At 40.7% G+C, this 24405-nt stretch overlaps 1 long non-coding RNA gene across 1 annotated transcript in view; it reads left to right on the forward strand.

Annotated features, from left to right (window-relative positions):
• The first annotated feature begins 20999 nt into the window (after nucleotides 1–20999).
• The window catches only part of LOC141053635 (uncharacterized), a 166228-nt gene continuing 162822 nt past the window's right edge, over nucleotides 21000–24405 (forward strand). The window contains exons 1-2 of the long non-coding RNA XR_012221236.1: nucleotides 21000–21208; nucleotides 24111–24289. This is a non-coding gene — a long non-coding RNA (uncharacterized lncRNA). The remainder of the gene's footprint in view (nucleotides 21209–24110; nucleotides 24290–24405) is intronic.

Below are 24405 nucleotides of genomic sequence, written 5' to 3' on the forward strand. Positions count from 1 at the left end.
CCAGGAACCTATGAGGGGTGACCTGATCCCTGAAATACCTTGGGACTGGTCTTGCAAGCTGCCGGATATATTCTTGGTTCCCCTGTGTGTTACTGTGTGAATTACTTTCTGACTGACTGACTTTGGCCTGGACTTCTGACTCTCCTTCTGCCTAACGATTCTGTACCTCTGCTACTCTCCTGGTTTATGACTTTCGGCCTGAATCTGACTCTCCTTCTGCCTAACGATTCTGTACCTCTGCTACTCTCCTGGTTTATGACTCTCGGCCTGAATCTGACTCTGCTTCTGTCTACCGTTTTTGTACCATTGCTGCCTGACTGGTTTAGACTCGCTTATCTCTACGTTTGTGTCCTGTATTGAAACACCTTTCTGACGACCGTCCTGCTCTGGTCACTGCTCTTATTCAGACAGCGCCTCCTGGGCTCTGCTATAAATCCAGATCCCTGTATAGGGGTAAAGGGTATCAGTGTTTCTCGGGGTGTTGCCTGGCTGCAGCCAAGACCCGCAGGCGGACGTCACATTATATCCGGCCACATAAAAAAAAAAACTGCTTCTTGTGTATATATCCAGCATATACAAAAGCAGTCTCCCTGAACTTTTTTTCTCTCCCTTCTTCTGACTGAGCTGATTTCTGGCCTAAACACCTGGTTCAGTGCACAGCCTGAAGGAGCACTTTCATCTTCCTGCACCAGTATGCTGCAGTCTGGAGCCTTCAGAGAGAGAGCTGAGCGTCAGAGATCCATACTACTGAGACATCGGCCTCTGGGCAACTCTGGCTATGGTTGCCCAGGGGCACAGGTATTGCCCGCAGATGCGGCTAAAGTTTTATTGCCTATTTCTCTTTCTTTTGGTCAGAAATCTCAGTGTGTGAACGCATATGTGGATTGTGGATCTGAAGGGAATTTTATGGATTCTTTGGTTGCTAAAAGTCTCGGTGTACCCCTATTAAGACTTAATGCCCCTATAAAAACTACGGCTATTAATGGCACACCCATTGTCCAGGAGGGGGTTAAATTTGTTACTGACAAAATCACTATGTCGGTGGGAGCGTTGCATACCGAGGTTATGTCATTTTTTGTGATGGATAATTTGTCTGCTGCAGTCATTTTGGGGATGCCATGGCTACGCCAGCACAATCCAGTCATCGACTGGCACCTAGGCGATGTTATACGCTGGAGTTCACACTGTCAGGAAAACTGCATATCGCTAACAGTAAACCAAGTTAAAGTTAAACCCCTCCACATACTGTTTGCCTTCAGAGATTTTGAGGATGTCTTTTCTATTGCAAAATCTGAAAAGCTACCCCCTCACAGAAAGTATGATTGCCCTACAGATCTGATTCCAGATGCCCGTCTCCCAAAAGGGAGAATATTTAATCTCTCAGGTCCAGAGCGTCAGGCTATGAACGAGTACATAGCAGATAGCTTAAAAAAGGGGTTTATTAGACCGTCCATTTCACCAGTTGGAGCTGGCTTCTTCTTTGTAGAAAAGAAAGATGGTGGTCTCAGACCCTGCATTGATTACCGGGAATTGAATGCAATCACTATAAAGAACCAGTACCCGCTTCCACTCATCCCTGATCTTTTTAATCAGCTAATGGGAGCCCATTGGTTTACTAAACTGGACCTCCGGGGGGCATACAATCTAGTCCGCATAAGAGACGGGGATGAGTGGAAAACAGCCTTTAATACCCCTCTTGGCCACTTTGAGTACCTGGTAATGCCCTTCGGACTCAGTAACGCCCCTGCCGTGTTCCAGCACTTTGTAAATGACATTTTCAGGGACATTTGTGGGGTGTATGTCGTCGTGTATTTAGATGACATTTTGATTTATTCTGCTGACCCTGTGACACATGCTCAGCACGTTCGCTCTGTACTGCAGAGACTGCGAGAACACTCCCTGTTTGCTAAACTGGAGAAATGTGTTTTTTTTGCGGAGGAGGTACAATTTTTAGGATATGTGGTTTCAAGCACAGGCTTCCGTATGGATCCTGCCAAGATCCAACCTATTAAAACTTGGGTGCAACCCAAGTCGCTAAAAGCGCTGCAGCGATTTTTAGGGTTTGCAAATTATTACCGAAAATTCATCAGGGGTTTCTCCGAAATTGCTAAACCACTCACGGATTTGACCCGAAAAGGGGCAGACGTGACCAATTGGAACCCTGAGGCAATTCAGGCTTTTGCTACGTTAAAAGAGTGCTTTGTAGCCAACCCAGGTTTGGTTCAGCCTGATCTGGATCGCCCGTTTATTGTAGAGGTGGACGCCTCTGAGGTCGGAGTGGGAGCAGTGCTGTCGCAAGGCACTGCATCACTCACTCAGCTTCGCCCATGTGCCTTTTTCTCCCGCAAATTCTCTGCCCCTGAGAAGAATTACGATATAGGTAATCGGGAGTTATTGGTGATCAAATGGGCCTTCGAGGAATGGCGCCACTTCCTCGAAGGCGCCAAACATAAGATCACTGTGATTACAGATCACAAGAATCTGACTTACCTGGAGTCAGCTAAAACAGTGGTCCCCAACCTTTTTTGCACCAGGGACCGGCTTGAACCAAGACCATTCTTCCATGGCCCGGCAGGGCGGGGATGGAGGTGTGACAGGGGCGGGGCTTTGGTCATAAGGGGGCGGGGCTATGGACGCGGTTGTAGTTTAGCAGTGCATATTTATCATTTAATTATAACATTTTTAATGTGACTCAACTCACCATAGGTTTTGAATGAGTGGGAGCACCTGGCTTGTTTCTCTGTTTCAGTGGGAGCACTGGGCTACTTCTACTGATGACCGTCACTGCTAATGATGATTGGAACCTACAAGGAAATGGAGCATTGAGCACTTAAGAACAATTGTACTGGAGTACTGTACATGCTGATTATTTTCTAATCATCAGAAAATGTATGTGTGGTCCCCCCCGTCCAGCTCTGTGTGGCTCCCCCTGTTGTATGCATGGCTCCCCTGTCCCATCCTGTATACATGGCTCTGCTCCCACTCTCCCATCCTGTATACATGGCTCCGCTCCCATCCTGTATACATGGCTCTGCTCCCACTCTTCTATCCTGTATACATGGCTCCCCTGTCCCATCCTGTATATATGGCTCCGCTCCCACTCTCCCGGCCTCCCTTGTATATATGGCTCCACTCCCACTCTCCCTCCCTTGTATATATGGCTCCGCTCCCACTCTCCCTCCCTTGTATATATGGCTCCGCTCCCACTCTCCCGGCCTCCCTTGTATATATGGCTCTGCTCCCACTCTCCCTCCCCTGTATATATGGCTCCACTCCCACTCTCCCTCCCCTGTATATATGGCTCCACTCCCACTCTCCCTCCCTTGTATATATGGCTCCGCTCCCACTCTCCCTCCCTTGTATATATGGCTCCGCTCCCACTCTCCCTCCCCTGTGTATATGGCTCCGCTCCCACTCTCCCTCCCTTGTATATATGGCTCCGCTCCCACTCTCCCTCCCTTGTATATATGGCTCCGCTCCCATTCTCCCTCCCTAGTATATATGGCTCCGCTCCCATTCTCCCTCCCTAGTATATATGGCTCCGCTCCCATTCTCCCTCCCTAGTATATATGGCTCCGCTCCCATTCTCCCTCCCTAGTATATATGGCTCCACTCCCACTCTCCCTCCCCTGTATATATGGCTCCGCTCCCACTCTCCCTCCCTTGTATATATGGCTCCGCTCCCATTCTCCCTCCCCTGTGTATATGGCTCCGCTCCCACTCTCCCTCCCCTGTATATATGGCTCCGCTCCCATTCTCCCTCCCTTATGGCTCCGCTCGGCTCCCCCATCCTCCCCATCATACTTACCCTCACGTCGCTGAACTTCCTTCCCGTCGCTGCACGTCCCTGCATCTCGCGGCGCTTCAGCTTCTTCCTGTGCGGAGCGGTCACATGCTACCGCTCATTAAGGTCCATGAATATGGACGCCACGCCTATGGGAGATGAGTGGCGTCCATATTCATGACCTTAAATGAGCGGTAGCACGTGACCGCTCAGCGCAGGATGAAGCCGCCGCGGGATGCAGGGTGAGTATCAGCTGCTGCACCGCCCCCCGGCTCCCCTTGTGTCCACGGACCGGCAAGGGCACTGCAACGGCCCGGTGCTGGGCCGCGGACCGGCGGTTGGGGACCCCTGAGCTAAAAGATTAAATCCTAGACAAGCGAGGTGGGCCTTGTTCTTCTCTAGGTTTGATTTCTTAATAACCTTTCGTCCTGGTACCAAAAATGTGAGGGCTGATGCTCTTTCTCGAAGTTTCTGCCCCTCACAGGCTGAGGACTCGGAGCCAGTTCCAATACTGGCCAATGGTATTGTTGTGTCGGCTGTGTCTCTGGACCTTCTGGAGGAGATCCGTAGGTCCCCAGAACCAGCCCCTGACGCGACGCCCCCCAGAAATTGTTTGTTCCAGCGTCGTTTTGCCTACAAGTTCTGAAGGAGTCGCACGACTCCGTCCTGGCAGGCCATCCTGGGGTCAATAATACCGCCAGACTTGTGACTAGGAGTTTTTGGTGGCCAACGGTAGTTAAGGACTGCAAGGATTATGTACTAGCTTGTGAAATCTGTGCTCGCGCCAAGTCCCCTCACAATCGGCCTGCCGGCTGGCTCCAGTCCTTGCCCGCTCCAGAGAGTCCATGGACCCACATCTCCATGGACTTCATTACTGACCTACCACCCTCAGAGGGGAAGACATGTATCTGGGTGGTGGTGGACCGGTTCAGTAAGCAATGTCATTTCGTTCCCCTCTCTGGATTACCTCATTCAGAAACTCTGAGTAAGTTGTTTATTGTTCATGTAATAAGGCTGCATGGCGCTCCAGAGAATATCGTGTCCGACCGAGGTACCCAGTTTGTTTCCAAATTCTGGAGAGCATTCTGCAAACCTATTGGTATTGAATTATCCTTATCCTCCGCTTACCACCCTGAGACCAATGGTCAAACGGAGCGTACCAACCAGGCTCTAGAGCAATATCTTCGCTGCTATGTCTTGGAACATCAGTCTGATTGGGCGGAACATCTCCCATTAGCTGAGTTCGCTCTAAATAACCAGTACCAGGAATCTATCAAAACCACCCCGTTCTTCTGCAATCATGGTTTGCACCCACGTTTTGGTTCATTTTCGGCCAAGATGTCGGAGCTTCCGGGAGTAGAGAATTCCATACGTCACTTAAAGACAATCTGGTCGGAGGTGAACACAAACTTGAAAGGGTCCCAGGTCAGGCAGGCTTCGGCCGCAAATAAACGGAGGTCCACGGGGCCGCACCTAGGAGTTGGGGACAAAGTTTGGCTGTCTACCAGAAACATTAAGCTTAAGGTGCCATCTGCCAAACTGGGGCCCAGGTTTATTGGTCCCTACGAGATATTAGAAGTAATTAACCCGGTAGTCTTTCGTTTAAGGCTCCCTCAGTCTTTTAAAATTCCTAATGTCTTCCACAAATCCCTTCTCAAGGTGTACCGCTCCCCAATTCATCCCGTCCAGTCCCCTCCTCCTCCAGTTTTGGTCAAGGGTGCCTTGGAGTACGAAGTCCAGGGCATCCTTGATTCCCGTTTAGTGAGAAAGTCTGTGCAATATTTAGTTCATTGGAAAGGCTATGGCCCAGAGGAGAGGTCCTGGGTCCCCGCTAGTGACATTCATGCCAAGGGGTTGATTAGAAGGTTTCACCTCCTTCACCCTGATAAACCGGGTTTTGAGGGTCCGGAGGCCCCTCTTGGAGGGAGGGGTACTGTCACGTTTCCGCCAGACTTAGGGCCTGCTGTTCCGGTCGCGGCCACTAGGAGGCGCCGGACCGCCACTTTATCGTCAGACTCAGGGACGGCTGTTCCTGCCTCGGCCACTGGAAGGGGCCGTGGTTCTGTCACGTCAGGCTCAGAGCAAACTGTCCCGGCTTTAGCCTCTAGGAGGCGCCGATCTGTCACGTCGCCGTTAAATTCTGGGTCTGCTGCTCCTGTCGCGGTCACTAGGAGGCGCCATGGCTCGTCCGGGAGTTATGGTGCTGACAGAGTAAGGGCACATGCGCAGGCATCTGGTGGACGCAGGCTCCACCCCTCTGTCAGTCATCAAGAGGTTACTGCATCTCCATCTGGCCTGGTCCTGGGGGCGGTACTGATGACATCATCAGTCCAGGAACCTATGAGGGGTGACCTGATCCCTGAAATACCTTGGGACTGGTCTTGCAAGCTGCCGGATATATTCTTGGTTCCCCTGTGTGTTACTGTGTGAATTACTTTCTGACTGACTGACTTTGGCCTGGACTTCTGACTCTCCTTCTGCCTAACGATTCTGTACCTCTGCTACTCTCCTGGTTTATGACTTTCGGCCTGAATCTGACTCTCCTTCTGCCTAACGATTCTGTACCTCTGCTACTCTCCTGGTTTATGACTCTCGGCCTGAATCTGACTCTGCTTCTGTCTACCGTTTTTGTACCATTCCCAGACATTTGTTGGGAATCTCTCTCAGGCAAAACTAACAGGTCAAGGAAATTCTTATCCTCTCTTGCTGACAACTTTATCTTCCAAAAGGTAAGGGAGAAAACAAGGGGAACTGCTACCTTGGATCTAATCCTTATAAACAGGGAGGAAATGGTTGAGGAGGTAAAAGTGGCTGGGACCCTAGGAGGTAGCGACCATGCTATTTTAGAATTTTGGATTACTAGAGGTGGAAGACCTGTGAAGACTCAGACGTCAAGGTTAGATTTCAGAAAGGCAGATTTTAAGGGATTCAGAAAGAGAATTGGAGGGATCCAATGGCTGGATATCCTTAAAGACAAAAATGTCCAGGAAGGATGGGAAATCTTGAAAAATGAAATTCTCAAAGCACAGTTGTTAACAATTCCGAAAAGAGGGAAGAATAGGAAGCATTTAAGGAAACCAGGATGGATGAACACAGAACTTAAGCACATGCTAAAAAGGAAGAAAAAAATGTTTATAAAATGGAAAGAGGGAGACATATCTAAAGAAGAATATAATGCTGTCTGCAGAACCTGCAGGGCACAAATCAGATTATCTAAAGCTGAAAATGAACTGAGGCTTGCAAGAGATGTCAAAAGCAATAATAAAGGATTTTGGGGATATGTCAAAAGTAAAAGAAAAGTCAAAGATGCTATAGGATTTTTACAGGATGAAAATGATGAAATGGTAAGACAGGATGTTGAGAAGGCTGAACTTTTAAATTCCTATTTTGCATCTGTTTTCTCTCAGAAAGGAAATGCAACATCAACTGTTATTCACTGTCCTATTAAGGGAATAGAAGAATCCAGGATATCTATAAACAGAAAGATAGTGAGGAAACACTTAGCTAACCTAAATGAATTCAAGTCTCCAGGTCCAGATGAATTACACCCCAGAGTACTGAAGGAGATAGCAGAAGAAATTTTTGAACCCCTCTCCATAATCTTTGAAAATTCTTGGAGAACAGGAGAAGTGCCAGAAGACTGGAGAAGAGCAAATGTTGTTCCTATCTTCAAAAAGGGGAAGAAGGTGGACCCAGGCAACTATAGGCCGGTGAGTCTGACTTCTATACCAGGAAAGATCTTTGAACAAATTATTAAACAACATGTATGTCAATACCTGGATAAGAATGAAGTGATTAAACAGAGTCAGCATGGGTTTCTAACTAATAAGTCATGTCAGACTAACTTAATTTCCTTCTATGACGGTATCACTGATTGGGTGGATCAAGGAAATGCTGTAGATATAGTATATCTTGACTTCAGCAAAGCATTTGACAAAGTCTCTCATACAATCCTTATTGAAAAAATGACTAAGTATGGAATGGACAAGGCAACTGTTAGGTGGATTCATAACTGGCTTAGTGATCGGACCCAAAGAGTGGTCGTAAATGGCTGCACATCCAGTTGGAAGAATGTCTCAAGTGGGGTACCACAGGGCTCTGTCCTGGGCCCTGTATTGTTCAACATCTTTATCAACGATTTAGATGAAGGAATTGAGGGTAAACTGATTAAATTTGCTGATGACACAAAGCTAGGAGGGATAGCTAATACTAGAGAAGAGAGAGAGAGGATTCAAAAAGATTTAAATAAACTGGAGAAGTGGGCAGCAATTAACAGAATGGTTTTTAACAGGGAGAAATGCAAAGTACTACATCTGGGCAATAAAAATGAAAAAAGCATATATAGAATGGGAGGAATAGGGCTAAGTGACAGCACATGTGAAAAAGACTTGGGTATACTAATAGATCACAGACTGAATATGAGTCAACAGTGTGATGCAGCAGCAAAAAAGGCAAATGCAATTCTAGGATGTATTAACAGAAGCATACAGTCTAGATCACGTGAAGTCATTATTTCCCTCTACTCCTCTTTGGTCAGACCTCATCTGGAATATTGTGTCCAGTTTTGGGCACCACATTTTAAAAAAGACATCAACAAACTGGAGCAAGTTCAGAAAAGAGCGACCAGAATGGTGACCGGTCTGCAAACCCTGTCTTATGAGGAAAGGTTGCAGGATTTGGGAATGTTTAGTTTGCAAAAGAGAAGACTGAGAGGAGACTTAATAGCTGTCTACAAATATCTAAAGGGCTGTCACATTGTAGAAGGATCAACTTTATTCTCATTTGCACAAGGAAAGACTAGAAGCAATGGGATGAAACTGAATGGGACGAGACACAGATTAGATATTAGAAAAAACTTTTTGACAGTTAGAGTGATCAATGAGTGGAACAGGCTGCCACGAGAAGTGGTGAGTTCTCCTTCAATGGAAGTCTTCAAACAGAGGCTGGACAGACATCTGACTGGGATGATTTAGCGAATCCTGCTTTGAGCAGGGGGTTGGACCAGATGGCCCAGGAGGTCCCTTCCAACTCTACGATTCTATGATTCTACCATTGCTGCCTGACTGGTTTAGACTCGCTTATCTCTACGTTTGTGTCCTGTATTGAAACACCTTTCTGACGACCGTCCTGCTCTGGTCACTGCTCTTATTCAGACAGCGCCTCCTGGGCTCTGCTATAAATCCAGATCCCTGTATAGGGGTAAAGGGTATCAGTGTTTCTCGGGGTGTTGCCTGGCTGCAGCCCAGACCCGCAGGCGGACGTCACAAGAATAAACAGATTAATTACCGATAACAACTCTATTCTTCCCACCCACAGGATATAGTCCAAGAATTTTCTAAATATTATCAAAAGTTATATAATCTAAAATTAAACCCACAACATCCCCAACCATCAAAGATGGATATTGAGTCATATTTAGCATCAATCAACCTCCCAACTCTTTCGCCAGATGACCTCAATTTCCTAACTTCCCCATTCTCTAAAAATGAGATTGAAGACACCATAAAACAACTTCCTCTACTAAAATCACCTGGTCCTGATGGCTTCGGGAATGCTTATTACAAAGCATTTAACATAATACTCTCCCCTCATCTAGCAGATACCTTCAATTGGGCAGCAAAACATGTTTCATTTCCAACAGAAATGGTGGAAGCGTCAATAACACTCATTCCAAAGCCAAAAGGAGATCCGGAAAAAGTAGGTAGTTATAGGCCCATTTCTTTAATAAATACGGACCTAAAAATATATTCGAAAATAATTGCTAGCAGACTGAGTACAATTTTGCCCTCCCTAATTGGAAACGATCAGATGAGGTTTGTTAGGGGAAGACAACCACCAGATGCTACGAGAAGGGTCATCAATTCATTGAGAATGGTTACTCTTACAAAAACTCCTACGGCCTTTATTTCTTTGGATGCAGAAAAGGCCTTTGACCGCCTGAGATGGGTCTTCCTTGAACAAACCTTACGTAAATTCGTTTTTAACAATAATTTAATTACCTCAATAATGGCCTTGTACTCAAACCCAATAGCTAAGATTGTTTCCAGCAACCACATTTCTGATGTCTTTCCAATCACGAATGGCACCAGACAAGGCTGCCCATTATCCCCCCTTTTGTTTATTTTAGCGATGGAGCCAATGGCCGAACACATCAGGCAAAACGATAAGATAAAAGGGCTGATAACAAAAAATCATCAGCACAAACTAAATTTATTTGCTGATGACGTTATTCTAACCCTCACAGGCCCTGATAATTCTATTCCAGAAACCTTAGTGGAATTGAAAAAATTTTCGACCTGCTCCAATTTCAAAATTAATGAAAGCAAATTCAACATTCTCCCCCTTAACCTTAGCAACCAACAAATAAATTCAATTAAATCTATCTCATCCCTCAATTGGCAAACTAAAAATATTGAATACCTGGGAATTATTTTAAATAAAAACCTATGTGATACAGTACAAGACAATATAAAAAGATTAACGGAAGTTGATGAAAAAGACTGCTCTATTTTTAGAGACAGGGACCTATCATGGTGGGGTAGGAATTTCACGGCCAAAATATTTATACTCCCGAAGGTACTGTATGTCCTGAGGTGCTTACCCCTCCCGTTTCCAACTATTCAATTGACAAATTTCCAAACTATACTAAATAATTTAATTTGGCTAAACAAAAAACCAAGGACATCTAATAAAGCCTTGTATAAAAAGAAATTGAATGGAGGAATGGGAATACCGTGTATTTCGACTCACTACCATACAACACTATTAAAACAAAGTTCTCAATGGTCCAATCAAGAAAATGCACCAACATGGTTGGATTTAGAGATTGAGCTTAATAATAACAAGCATCCAAGAGTCATTATCTCAAATACCATCTTTAACCGTACATTTGACTGTACACCACATCCAATCTTTCAGGCTATCTCTTTGGCTTGGAAGAAACTCTCCGCTCCAAAGAGAGGAACCGCTAAAAAGATAATCCTGAAAACCTTACCTCTTACACTAGTATACTCAATAATGAAACTAGATCTCCCTGTAAGGTGGTCTGAATTTGGAATTAAAAAACTGGGGGACATCTCCGACGGCAGAAACATGTCACCCTTTAGTGACTTAAAATCCAAATACAAAGTACCTTGGTCTATGTTTATGGAATATCAACTATTAAAGGACACTATCTTAGATTTCTTACAGAAAAGACCGATATTTTCGGAACCTTCTGTTAAAATCCTAAGTAATGTAGGCCACACAATATTCTGGAGCCACAAGTTCATACAGTATATGACAGTTTTAACCAGGACTCCTCTCTCACAAAAGATTCATATATGCTAACATGGGAGAAAGACGTCAAGGCATCTTTTTCAGCAGAAAGTTGTGAAGATGCATTGTCCTTATCCTATGCCTCGACCCTTTCCATGACTTTACAGGAAACCTATTTTAAGGTGCTGTCCAGATGGTACTTTACGCCGGTTCGTTTGGCTCATTTCGATCCCGACAGGTCACCACTTTGCTGGAGAAACTGCGGCAAAAGAGGTGACTTGTCACACATGTTCTGGAGTTGCCCTGTGACCTAATCCCTGTGGTCGTAGGTCTCCTCTGTTATATACAAAATATATGGTAAAACCTTCGTTCTCTCCCCACAGTCGGCATTACTCTCTCTAGAGCTGAATAGTCTGGACTTAGAAGTCAAAACATTAATTGTACATTTATGTTTAGTTGTAAAAAACACTATTGCGTATCATTGGAAGAGTCATACACTTCCTAGTCTTCAACACATCATAGATATCATAGCTCAACATACGAACTTAAATTTGCTCTGGCTAATGATCATTTTTCAAAGTTTTATACCAAATGGTCTAAGTGGGATCACATCTTTCCTACACCCATTACATAGGAAACTGCCCTTTAATTAAAAGCCAGATTTTGGTATTGTATATCATATAATGTGCCAATTACTCACTTGAACTAATTGTTTGTATTATTGTTCTTATGATATTCTTTGAATATGATATTGACCATGAACCAAAGTTCTCTGATTTGTTTCTCCTTCCCTCTTTCCTCCATCCCTTCCCTTCTCTTCCCCCCCACCACTCTCCCACATTATGCAGACAATGAGTCTACTATGTTATCATTATTATAATATAATAATAAAATGTTTGGAAAAGAAACGCTTTGGATATATCATCTGGGAACATTATACCCAAATGGATTGAATGATATCATAGAGAGAGTTTGAACGTTGCCTTTTTTTTTCTGGGTTTTTTTTTTTCCTTCTTGCATCTATGTTGTCAAGGTTGGATCAATCAGTGGGTGTGTTCCTAAACTTGGTCCACACCCTAAATCAAGTTTCTGAGACTGGGATAAAAGGTTGCTACTATATATAAGTGTAAGTGAATTTTATACTATAAGGATTTGTAATGTGTTTTTATGATACCTGATGAAGGATATACACTGGATCTGAAACGTGCTGTATCTCTTCTTTTTTAACCTATTAAATAAATAGAATATGAAATATCATCTTTGGATGTGAGTCCTGGGAATTGCTGCCGTTCATAGGCTGGATGTGCCTTTCTTGATTTGGGGGATTTTAAGACATGTAGGTCCAAAGTCACTTCAAAACTGAATAGGTCCCTAAAAAAGTAAGTGTTGTAAATTTCATTGAAAAATGAAGAATGGCTGCTTCATTTTTAAACTTTATAACATCATAACAAAAAAAAGGATATTTAAAAAATGGTGCTGATGTAAAGCAGACATGAGGAAACTGTTATTTAATGACTACTTTATGAGGTATGAGTGTCTGGATTAAAGGGATAATCATTCAAAATTTGAAAATTTCTAATATTTTGAATTTTTGGAGAAATTTCATATATTTTTATAACCACAGAAAATATTGACATGAATTTATCATTATCATGAAATACAATGTGTCACAAAAAACTTTCTTAAAATCAATAATATCTGTTGAAGCATTCTAGAGTTATTACCACATAAAGTGACACTGATCGGATTTGAAAACTTTGTCCTGGTCACTAAGTGGTTGAATAAACATTTGCTTTGGTAACCGTACTCAGGGATGTTTCTTTTTGAAATAGAGAACTTTCGTGAGCAAAAGGATGATGTTTAGAGCAAGCAAAGAAATCACATACAAAATATAACCATAAACAAATAGATTTAGGAACTAAAAAAAACTAGAAATTCATGCTTTTTTAAAATTTTCGAGCAAATGACTGGATTTCAGGAATTTTTAGCTTAGTACATATTAATTGTAAGCACAACTTGTCAATTTTTATATTAGCAATTCTTCAAATACCACAGTTGCTGACAAAAGGAACCTTGGAAATACTTTTTATTTGAGTTATTATTTCTGTGAGAATAAGACAAGTTATGACATGACTGCAGTGTAGTACATAATAAGATGCTGAAATTGTGTGTTTCTTTCAGTGTAATAGTGTTGATTAAACTTTGTTGGGGACATTTATTTTTTAAATTACTTTTTTGCACAGTGTTCTTGTCGACAGACATTCACCTTTGTTATGACATCACCAATTGCTAACAAGGAAATCATTAATATTTATAAATCCCACAAAATAATTAAATTTTAGCTAAAATGTATAATTTAATTAGTCAACTGATAAGGTTAGATTAGAATCTCTAAAAAAATGCATGAATAAATAAATAAATATATTGGAGTAAATATTTTAGCAGATTCATGAACAAAGATGTTTTTCTACTTTACTTTCCTCTGTAAACTATAGATCATCTGCCAAGACTAATTCAGCAAATGTGATCTGCAGCAAAGTTACTCTCTACAAATTTAATGTTTCAAACTCCAAAGCAGAGGTTGTAAAAAAAAAAAGAAATACTCCCCTCATCACTCACATGTCCCCCTACTCCCTGTCCTGCTCTTTGTGCCCATTCTTTGGCCCTTACTTAATTTTGTAGATTATGTTTGCTTTCCTCACTCCAGGTCAGGACTTTTGACACACGCAAGCCTCAGACATCACTGTTATATATGCCATTACTCAGGCAATGTGCATAGTAAAGTTGTTAAGTGATAAACTGTGCCAGGAACTGGGATATCTGAGACCTAGTCATCATGCAAGTCCAAATCTGTAGTGAAAAAGGCCAAAGAGAATCAATGAAATAGGAAAAGGGGAAAGGAAGAGATGTGGAGGACCACATGGTGGGCTCTGGGAGCTGCAAGACAGGTGAGTGGTGAAGTATTACTTTTTATTTGCCTTGCCCTCTATTTAGTAAAATGGCAGGTGCAGCTGGCTGCTAATTTGCTGAATTCACACATAATGAATAATCAATAATTTGTATTCTGGAGAATACAAATTTTTGAAAAATTTACAGAGAATTCAATTCTACAAAGCCTGTTTTCAACTTCCTGACCAGGTCGATTTTTTCAATTCTGACTAGTGTAGATTTATGAGTTAATAACTCTGGAACGCAACAATGTATTCCACCAATTCTGGGAAGGTTTTCTCATGACATATTGGACATCATGATAGTGGTAATATTTATTCGATACTCTTATTTGTAAAAAGAATATTGGAAATTTGGAGAAAATGTTGAAACTTTTTGCAATTGTCAAAATCTTATTTTTTATTCCTTCGAACCAGAAAGCTATGTCACATAATATAGTTAATAAATACCCTTTCCAATATGTCTACTTTACATTACAATTTTTGAAACATAATTTTTTTAAGAAGTTGGAAGAGTTGAAAGTTGACCAGCAATTTCTTAGTTTTCTAACAAAATTTACAAAACCATTTTTTTGGGACTACATTTAGCCCATTTTTTATTTTCACAAGGGCAGCAGGAGAAAATGGACCCCAAAAATTGTTGAGATATTTCTCCTAAGTATGCTGATACTCCATATGTGGAGAAAAAAACTGTTTGGGCTTGGAATGCAAGAAGCACCATTTGACTTTTTGAGCGCAAAATTAGATGGAATTGAGAGCGGACACAATTTTGCGTTTGAAGATTCCCTGATATGCTAAATAGTAGAAACTCCCCACAAGTGACCCCCCTTTTGGAAACTAGACCCCTCAAGGAACTTATCTAGAAGTGTGGTGAGCACTTTGAAACCCTGCTTCAAAAAAGTTTATAATGTAGAGCAGTAAAAAAAAATCACATTTTTCCGCTCAAATTATTTTATCCCCAAGTTTTTTATTTTCACAAGGGTAACAGGAGAAAGTCTACCTCAAAAATTGTTGTGCAATTTCCCTTGAGTATACTGATACCCCACATGTGTAGGAAAACCACTGTTTGGGCGCACAGCAGGTCTCGGAAGGGAAGGAGCACTGTTTGATTTTTTTGAAAGAAAAATTGTCTGGAATCAAAAGCTTATACCATGCCACGTTTGGAGAGACCCTGATGTGCTTACACAGTGGAAACCCCCCACATGTGACCCTTTTTTGGAAACTAGACCCACCAATAAATTTATCTAGATGTGTGGTGGCGTCTTGAACCCCGAGATGCATTGTTGAAATTTATAAGACTGAGTTGTGAAAATATAAAAATCACATTTTTTCCACAAAAATGTTTTTTAGTCCCAATTCTGTTATTTTCACATGTGTAACAGAAGAAAATGGTCTCTAAAAATTGTTGTGCAATTTCCTTTGCGTATGTCTATCTGGGTGCCCATCCCTTTGTAGACCCTAAATGATGGGGCCCACACTAACTAGAAAGGACAGGAAAGGAAAGACACTGTCTGCAATCACGCAAAAAACCCTGCAAAAATGTCCAACACTTCTGATAGCAAAAACTCTGAAGTCACTAGACTTCTCCCACTATATCAGCACTCTGGCATATTCTGAAAGCAGAGCAAAAAGAGGCCAATCTAATAAGGGGCAAAAAACAAACTGACACAAACAGTAACATAAGGATGGAAATTCAGCGCAGCCCCGCCAGGGCTGGCTGACCACACAAAACTGAATAGACAAAACCAAATCAAATGTGAACAATAGCAAGAACACTTAGCTTGAGCATGCAGGGACTGAACTGGAAACTAAGACCTCAAGAGGCAGGAAAAATCACCAGCAGGGATAGAGGAAGTCGGCTGTCTTAAATCCAGTCAGAGACTCCTGATGTCCAATCGTCGTCCTCATTATCAGGTGGCAGACCTCTGTCAATTAGATCAGCTCCATTACCTCCTGTAACCACCAGAGGGAGCCCAGAAAGAGAACTCGCGACTCCTCTGTTAATACAACCAGCTCCACTACCTTCACTAGCAACCAGAGGCAGGCCAGAAAGTGAATTCACAACAGATGTCCATTTGTGAATTTTGTGGGTTTTGCCTCAGCAAATTTTCTGCTGAAGTGTTTAACTACTGGCCAAATTTTGTATAGACAAGCTGGATTGTCTCAGGGAGGACACTGCACATTATCACTATAATGCAAACATTTTTGTAATGCTTCAAATCGTGTCCTTGTTACGACCAAATGGAATACCAGAGTGCTGTAGAGTATATCAGTACTCCAGTATTGTTGGAGCTATGGTTTTCTGACTATGACCATACGAAGCACAATGCCCCAAAATGTCATTATTTCTCCTGCATGGAAACGTTTATTGTGAACCAATCCATTGTAGATTTTGCTTTATGTTTGGAATCATTGTCTTGTTGGAAGACAAATCTCTGTCCCAGTCTCAGGTCTTTTGCAAACTCCAACAGGTTATCTTCAAGAATGGTCCTGTATTTGGCTCCATCCATCTTCCCATCAATTTTAACCATCTTCCCTGTCCCTGCTGAAGAAAAGCAGCCTCAAACCATGATGCTGCGACCACCATGTTTGACAGTGGGGATGGTGTGTTCAGGGTGATGAGCTGTGTTGCCTTTATGCCAAACATATCATTTGGCATTGTTGCCAAAAAGTTTGATTTTGGTTTCATCTGACCAGAGCACCTTCTTCCCCATGTTTGGTGTGTCTCCAAGGTGGCTTGTTGCAAACTATAAACAACACTTTTTGTGAATATCTTTGTGAAATGGCTTTCTTCTTGCCACTCTTCCATAAAGGCCAGATTTGTGCAGTGTACAACTGATTGTTGTCCTATGGACAGACTGCCCCACCTCAGCTGTAGATCTCTGCAGTTCATCCATAGTGATCATAGGCCTCTTGGCTTCATCTCTGATCAGTCTTTTCCTTGTTTGAGATGAAAGTTTATAGAGATGGCTGGGTCTTGGTAGATTTGCAGTGGTATGATACTCCTTCCATTTCAATATGATCGCTTACACAGTGCTCCTTGGAATGTTTAAAGTTTTGGAAATCATTTTGTATCCAAAACTGGCTTTAAACTTCTCAACAATAGTATCTTGGACCGTCCTGTTGTGTTCCTTGGTCTTCATGATGCTCTCTGTGCTTCAAACAGAACCCTGAGACTATCACAGAGCAGGTGCATTTATACGGAGACTTGATAACACACAGGTGGATTATATTTATCATCATTATAAAAGAAAAAAAAATCCAGTCTGATGCCGGCACTCCCGAAAAAAGTGAAATGTGAAATTAGTTTACTTAAAAAATTTTTTTTAAAGATTTTAAATCTGAAGTATAGCAGTAAAAACAACAAGGCTTAAAAAAAGCCTTAATCAGGTAAAAATATACATCTATACCAAAACAATGACCATGTCTTTGTAAACCCTTTTTACAACTGGAAAGGGAGGGGTGTTTGTTACTAGCACCAATTCTTCACTTAATTTGCATACTCCTCTTAATTGGTTTAACTCTTTAGCAGAGGTAAGTAAAAGATATAATTCACATTCCTTAAGAGGTTAAACTCCAGTGGAAAAATATAAAAATATAAAAATAAATGAATACAAAATAAAAAAAAACCTAATAAACCTAATCAATATATCAATAGGTATAGCATCTCTAAACTTTCTCAATCGCATCATTCAAACCATTCGGGTACAAGGTTTTGTATCCGAAAAATCCAAAAAGATTCCTTTTTGTTTAATGTTTGATTGCGATTAAGCACTCCGGAAGGTATCATTTCTACTGGAGTAACTGTTATTTGGAATTTTTTGCTGTGCTTTAATAACATGTGACGCGATAAACTTTGCTGAAAGAAACCGATTTTAGTATTATGACGGCGTCCATTCATTCATGCTCTGAAAGTTTGTGCTGTGCGGCCAACATATTGGAGGCATCAACAACACGTAATAACATAGTCATTGCCACAGGATAGATGCTGCTTAATCTCAAAAACCTCACCCGTGCTATAAGAAGAGATCGAGCAAGCCCCATGTTGTAAGATGTATCATGTATAGCAATTCCTCAATCCACATTTGTAGACGCCCGGAGATGAATTTCTAGAGACAGCTTTTAAAAACCCACAAGTAAGATCTGTGGGGTTTTTTAAGTTGCTGGACGCTATTAAATTTCTTATGGTGCGACCCCTCCTAAAGGTGATATCAGTTTTTTTTGGCAACAAATTCTTTAAGATGGGGTCTTTGATTAATAGGTACCAAAATTTTTCAAGGATGTCTCTTATTTTCTGATTGCCGTTATTGAACTGAGTCACGAAATTAAAACGCCAGGGATTAGATTGGTTCTTTCTTGAATGACCACAAGATTCAGCCTATTGTTCAAATTACTCCTAATCCCATTTTCTATGGAAATAACTTTTTTCTGGTTAATCTGTGATAGGCAGTAAGCCTGAGTTTTTATCAGATTCTTTTTATATGCACCTTGCACTAATTTTTTGGGATATTTTTTCTCACGAAATCTAGCCTGATTGTTCCACATAGTCAGCCTCACTACTGCAATTCTTTTGAATGCGCAGAAATTGGCTATGTGGAATATTTTTTTTCTATTTGCAATAATGTGCACTACGGAAATCTAAAAAACCATTGCTGTCTACTTTTTTGAAAAAGGTTTTTGTCACTATGCGGCTGTCTTTGTGGCTTACTTCAAGATCTAGAAAAGTGGTTTTATCTTTATCTAAATTGGCAGTAAAAGTAATCCCTCATTCATTTGTGTTTAGCTTATTAATTATTTCCCATGCTTGTTCTATAGACCCCCTTCCATAGATAATCTATATAGCATTTATAAAGCAGAATTTTTCTTTAAAAAAGGCTCAGAGCAGATAGGGACTCGAGTCCCCCATAAAAAGATTAGCGAAACTTGGGGCGACTCGCTTCCCCATCATGGTCCCGAGCCTCTGTAAATAGAGTACATCCTGAAAAGAAAAAAAGTATGTAATTTATTTTAAAACATAACTTTTAGTAAAAACTCCCTCTGTGAGGATGGTATTTGTTTGTTTTCTTGGAGATAAAAATCCACAGCTGCCAGCCACAGTGTGTGTTCAATATTGGAATACAGCCCTACTACATCAAGTGTAATAAAAAGATAACCCTCTTGCCATACTATATCTTTACATTCTTGGATGAACTGTGCAGAGTCCCGAAGATAAGGGTAAAAACAAAACAATGTCTTGTAAAAATAGGTCAATAAAGTGTGATAAATATGATGTCAAGGAGCCAATCCCCGAAATTATCGGAAGTTCCGGGGAATTTTTTATGTCGTTAAGAGGTGGTAATAAAATGCTACATTTGGATTTTTGTTGGTAAGAAATCTTTGTTTCTTTTAATTTAATATTCCTTTTTTATAGGCATCATCTATAAGGGTGTGGTATTCTAACGAGAATTGAGTAGAAGGATTGGTGTTTAGTTTATCACTATATTTTGCATCAGACAAGATACGGAGTGCTTCGTTTAAATAATCTTCTCTATTCTGGATCACAACCCCGCCCCCCTTGTCTGCTTCTCTAATTACCAAATTTAAATTTTTCTTCAGTGATTCCAAAGCCTTTTTTTTCTGCGTATGTGATGTTCAACCAATACGTCTTCTTATCAGCTTGACATTTATTTTTACAATTAATGTTCCTGAATTGTTCTGCAATTAGTGCAAAGAATGTATCAATATGATTCCCTCGATGATGAATGGGATTTAACATAGAAGTTGGAGCTACATCTTTATGAACAAATGGATCATTAACTGGTGGTGCTGAAGGGGTTAAATGGACATTTGATACATGGATGCATTCCTGTAGGACAAAGTGTCGTGCAAGGGTTAACTTTCTGGTGAATAAGTTGAGGTCAAGAAACAGTTGAAATGGATTGATGGTTTGTGTCAGACAGAAACTAAGGCCCTTAGAAAGGACCTCAATTTCAGTGGAGGACAATACATACTTAGATAGATTAAATTTTTTTATAGTGGACCCATTAGATGATCCACCATAGATGACGGTAGATTGAGGAGGTGCATCTTTAATAAATGGTAAAGAAACAGAGTGATTAGTTAATGTGTTTTTACATTTTTTATTGCCTGATTTTCTACCACTCCCTCCTGTTCCTCGGGAACCCCTTTGCATTTTTGTGTAGATCCCACCTGTAACCGTGGCCAAAAATTTGTGATGGCACTTTGGGAGAGGGGCGCAGTGGAATTGCATTTGGGGAGGTTCTGGGAACACGATTTGTGGTTCTGTTTGTAAAGGTATTATAGGAGTTTCCCCGGAACGTGTCCTGGTGGGAACAATCGCTAAAAAAGAAATATTAGACATTGTAGGTGATGGGGATGGAGAAGAGGCTTGTATTACCGTAGCAAAAATTGAGTCCTGTTCAGTCATATCATATACGGTAAGTGAGCTAATATTTGTTGAACAATCTGGAGACTCTCCTTTATGGTTGTTAATATTGTTGATGCATATGATGTCAGCGTGAGGATGACACTTGACGATATTATCTGCATCATAATTTTCTTTAGCTAGGGGTGGTAAACTGGGGTTAGATGTTGGTAACAACTGAATCCCATTTTCTGTCTCCAGTTTCCCCTCTACTAAGTGCGAAGAACATCTATTGATGGAAGAAGTGATGGATTCTAGATTGAAATCAATCAGATCATCAAAAAACAAAGTTTTTTTTTATTCATTTATTGTTATATTTTTTTCCACGAGAGTTTAACCTCTTAAGGAATGTGAATTATATCTTTTACTTACCCCTGCTAAAGAGTTAAACTAATTAAGAGGAGTATGCAAATTAAGTGAAGGATTGGTGCTAGTAACTAACACCCCTCTCTTTTCAGTTGTAAAAAGAGTTTATAAAGACATGGTCATTGTTTTGGTATAGATGTTTATTTTACTTGATGAAGGCTTTTTTTAAGCCGAAACGCGTTGTTGTTTTTACTGCTATACTTCAGAATAAAAATCTTTAAAAAATTTTTTTTAAGTAAACCGATCTCTCACATTTCACTTTTCTCGGGAGTGCCAGCATCAGACTGAATTTTTTTTCTTTTATCTTTTACCTGCGGACGACTGAGGATTGCCCCGTTGACCAGGAGCCGTGCAGCAAACCGATTAATTAGGACCTTGGTTTGGGACATTCCCCCAGGGCCAATACGCTGTTCCTTCAACCTCAATTTGGTGAGTGCATCAGATTTGTATTTTTATTTGGGACATTTTTAATATTGCACGTAGATCCTGCGCGGTGCTATCCCTTTTACATTCCCTATCCTCAGGGTGCTATATGAAAAATGTATTATCATAAGTCATTTAGGACAACATTGGATCATTCAGAGATCCACAATGAACTTCTGGAGTGAGTTTGCTGCACTGAAAGTTAAGGGGCCGAAAAATATTGCACGTCCCACTTTTCAGATTTTGAATTTCCACTAAAATTTAAAATAACCAATAAATTTCGCTCAACTTGACAATTGTGTTCCACTTGTTGTTGATTCTTCACCCAAAATTTACAATTGGTATCTTTATGTTTGAAGCATGATATGTGGGAAAAGGTTGAAAAGTTCCAGGGAGCCAAATACTCTAGCAACGCAATGTATGTAGGCCTAAAATGGCCAAATTTTTGGCACAGATAAATGAGTCCTGTTAGGGAGATACCACACTGACAATTCTGTGGCCTGTACTTTTTGCTTTTTTTTGGCTAAATAGTGCTGTATATAAGTACAGTGACACACAGGACAAAAATAGAAAACCGGCCTAAACTGGCCAAACTTGGAGCACGCACAGATATGAGCCGGCACGGAGATACCACACTGACAAATCTGTGACTTGTATTTTTTGCTTTTTTTTGGCTAAATAGTGCTGTATATAACTACAATGACACACAGGACAAAAATGGAAAACCGGCCTAAACTGGCCAATCTTGGCGCACGCACAGATTTGAGCTGGCACGGAGATACCACACTGACAAATCTGTGGCCTGTATTTTTTTGCTTTTTTTGGCTAAATAGTGATATATATAACTTCAGTGACACACAAGAAAAAATAGAAAACTGTCCTAAACTGCGCAAACTTAGAGTACACACAGATATGAGCTGGCAAGGAGAAACCACATTGACACATCTGTGGCCTGTATTTTTTGCTTTTTTTGGCTAAATAGTGTGGTATATAACTACAGTGACACAAAGGACAAAAATGGAAAACCTGCCTAAAGTTGCAAAACTTGGAGCACGCACAGATGTGAGCTGGCAAGGAGATACCACACTAACAAATCTGTGACCTGTATTTTTTGCTTTTTTTTGGCTAAATAGTGCTGTATATATCTACAGTGACACACAGGACAAAAATGGAAAACCGTCCTAAACAGGCCAATCTTGGAGCATGCACAGATATGAGCTGGCACCGAGATACCACACTGACAAATCTGTGACCTGTATTTTTTGCTTTTTTTGGGCCAAATAGTGCTGTATATAACTACAGTGACAGACAGCAAAAAAAATTGAATTTAGGGCTAAAATGACCAAAATTTTTAGCAGACAGATGGATAAGGCGTGTCACAGATATACCGCACTGTAAAATATGTGGCCTGTATGTATTTTTGGGGGGGTTCAGCAAAATGTCAAGAAATTGTGTAAAATATTAAAAAAAATCTACTCTACCATACCACTGAAAAATTAAATATTTCTCTGCGCACGGAGAAGTGATTTTTGGGACCCTTTAAAATTGCAGGATTTTCACGCTGTGCTAGGAAAAGGATCTGGCTGTATTGTGCACTGTCAAAAAGCAAATGGAGAAAAAAAAAGGGCTCTGGATTGCTTTGCAATAAAAAAAAGCTCTGACCAAAAATTTTTTCCAAGCCAGTAAGACCTGGGGCTTGTTTTATCCTTGTAGTAATGCATTAGGGTCACAGGATTTTATTTCTTTTTTATATACCTCAAAAATATTTATCAATATTTAGTCAGATGCAGCTGTATTTTTTCTTGTGTTAAGATAGTTTTATTGCGTGGTGAATCTTGATAACTGCCTTGTTGAATGATGACTGGCACAAGCAGATCATTGGTGAACATGGATGAAATCTGCATATTTAATATCTTATCCTCTACAATTACATTACTTTGATCATCATTTTAAGAGAAAATATTGATTTTTTTTTTCTTTTTGGAATCATATATTTATGTAATTATGTCATTTTAATGCCCTGGTAATTTCTTTCTCTGAAGAAAACATTGCTACCTTAATTTCATTTTTACATTTTCTGTTGAGATCGTTAAATGCCTGGAATGCTATTTCTGATCTCTCAGACTTCAAAGTTTTAAATGCCCTTTTTTTGACTCATTAAACTTATGGTAGTACTGCTCTTTTTAACGATAATGGTTTCTGTTATATTCCTGGACATTCTAGTAATAAAACACAGAAATTTGGCAAATGCCCTTAGGGTGACACTGTGTGGTAAAGGGGTGAGATGGATAATGCTCACCAGATGCATTTGTGAATGTCACAACTCCAATAAAGAGGAGCTAGAGGATAGGTGTTTAAAGATGACTATCCTGCTTGAAAGGATAAAACAGTCCACATTCCAGGTATATTCAAGTAGGTTTGTTATATATTTCTGGCTCAAACCGAGCTCTTATTCAAATCCACTGCAGAACTGTACAGAACTGAATTTGAAGTTTGATTTGAAAAAGAGCTCAGATCGAGCCACAAACATGTACTAAAACTACTTCAATCTACCTGGAGTGTGGAACCTTTCATCCTTTACAGCAGTGCAGTCATCTCCTAATGTCTATCCTCTAATCTAATCAGGATTCTAATAAAATATCTTTAAACACTGCCAATTTATGTTTGGTATTCTCTCTTTTCTTAGTCAACAGTGTTTAGCTTTTCTAAATTTCCATGATTTTGTTTTCCCCTTTGTAATGCTTTTTCGTGTTTGCTATGGTTGCTTTTGCCCAAGATCTCATGGATCTAGAGATCTGATACTGTTTCACAAACTACCTTAGAGAGGAAGTTGTTTTAATTGTGGATAAAAAGTCACGGATTAGCACAACCAGCAGACCTTTTAACATAGTACTATTGATTTCCACAGTCATCATCATCAATTTCCCTATTGAGGCTCAAATTTGAATTCCCTATCAGTTGTCTTTGGAGTATGGAGAGAAATCAGAGCACTCAGAGGAAACCCATGCAAACATGGGGAGAATATAAAAACTTCTTGAAGATCTTGTCCTTGGTAGAATTTGAACTAAGGACTCCAGTGCTGCAAAGGTAGAGTACTAACCACTGAGCAACCATGCTGCCCCCTGAGCAGTTAAAATCTACCATTACAGGAACCTTATCTGCTGTTATTTTCCATTTGTTGCATATTTTTATCCTATACCTGT

Source organism: Dendrobates tinctorius, unplaced genomic scaffold (assembly GCF_039654945.1).
Source record: "Dendrobates tinctorius isolate UK_male_01 unplaced genomic scaffold, ASM3965494v1 ptg000166l, whole genome shotgun sequence".
NCBI classification, from domain to species: domain Eukaryota; kingdom Metazoa; phylum Chordata; class Amphibia; order Anura; family Dendrobatidae; genus Dendrobates; species Dendrobates tinctorius.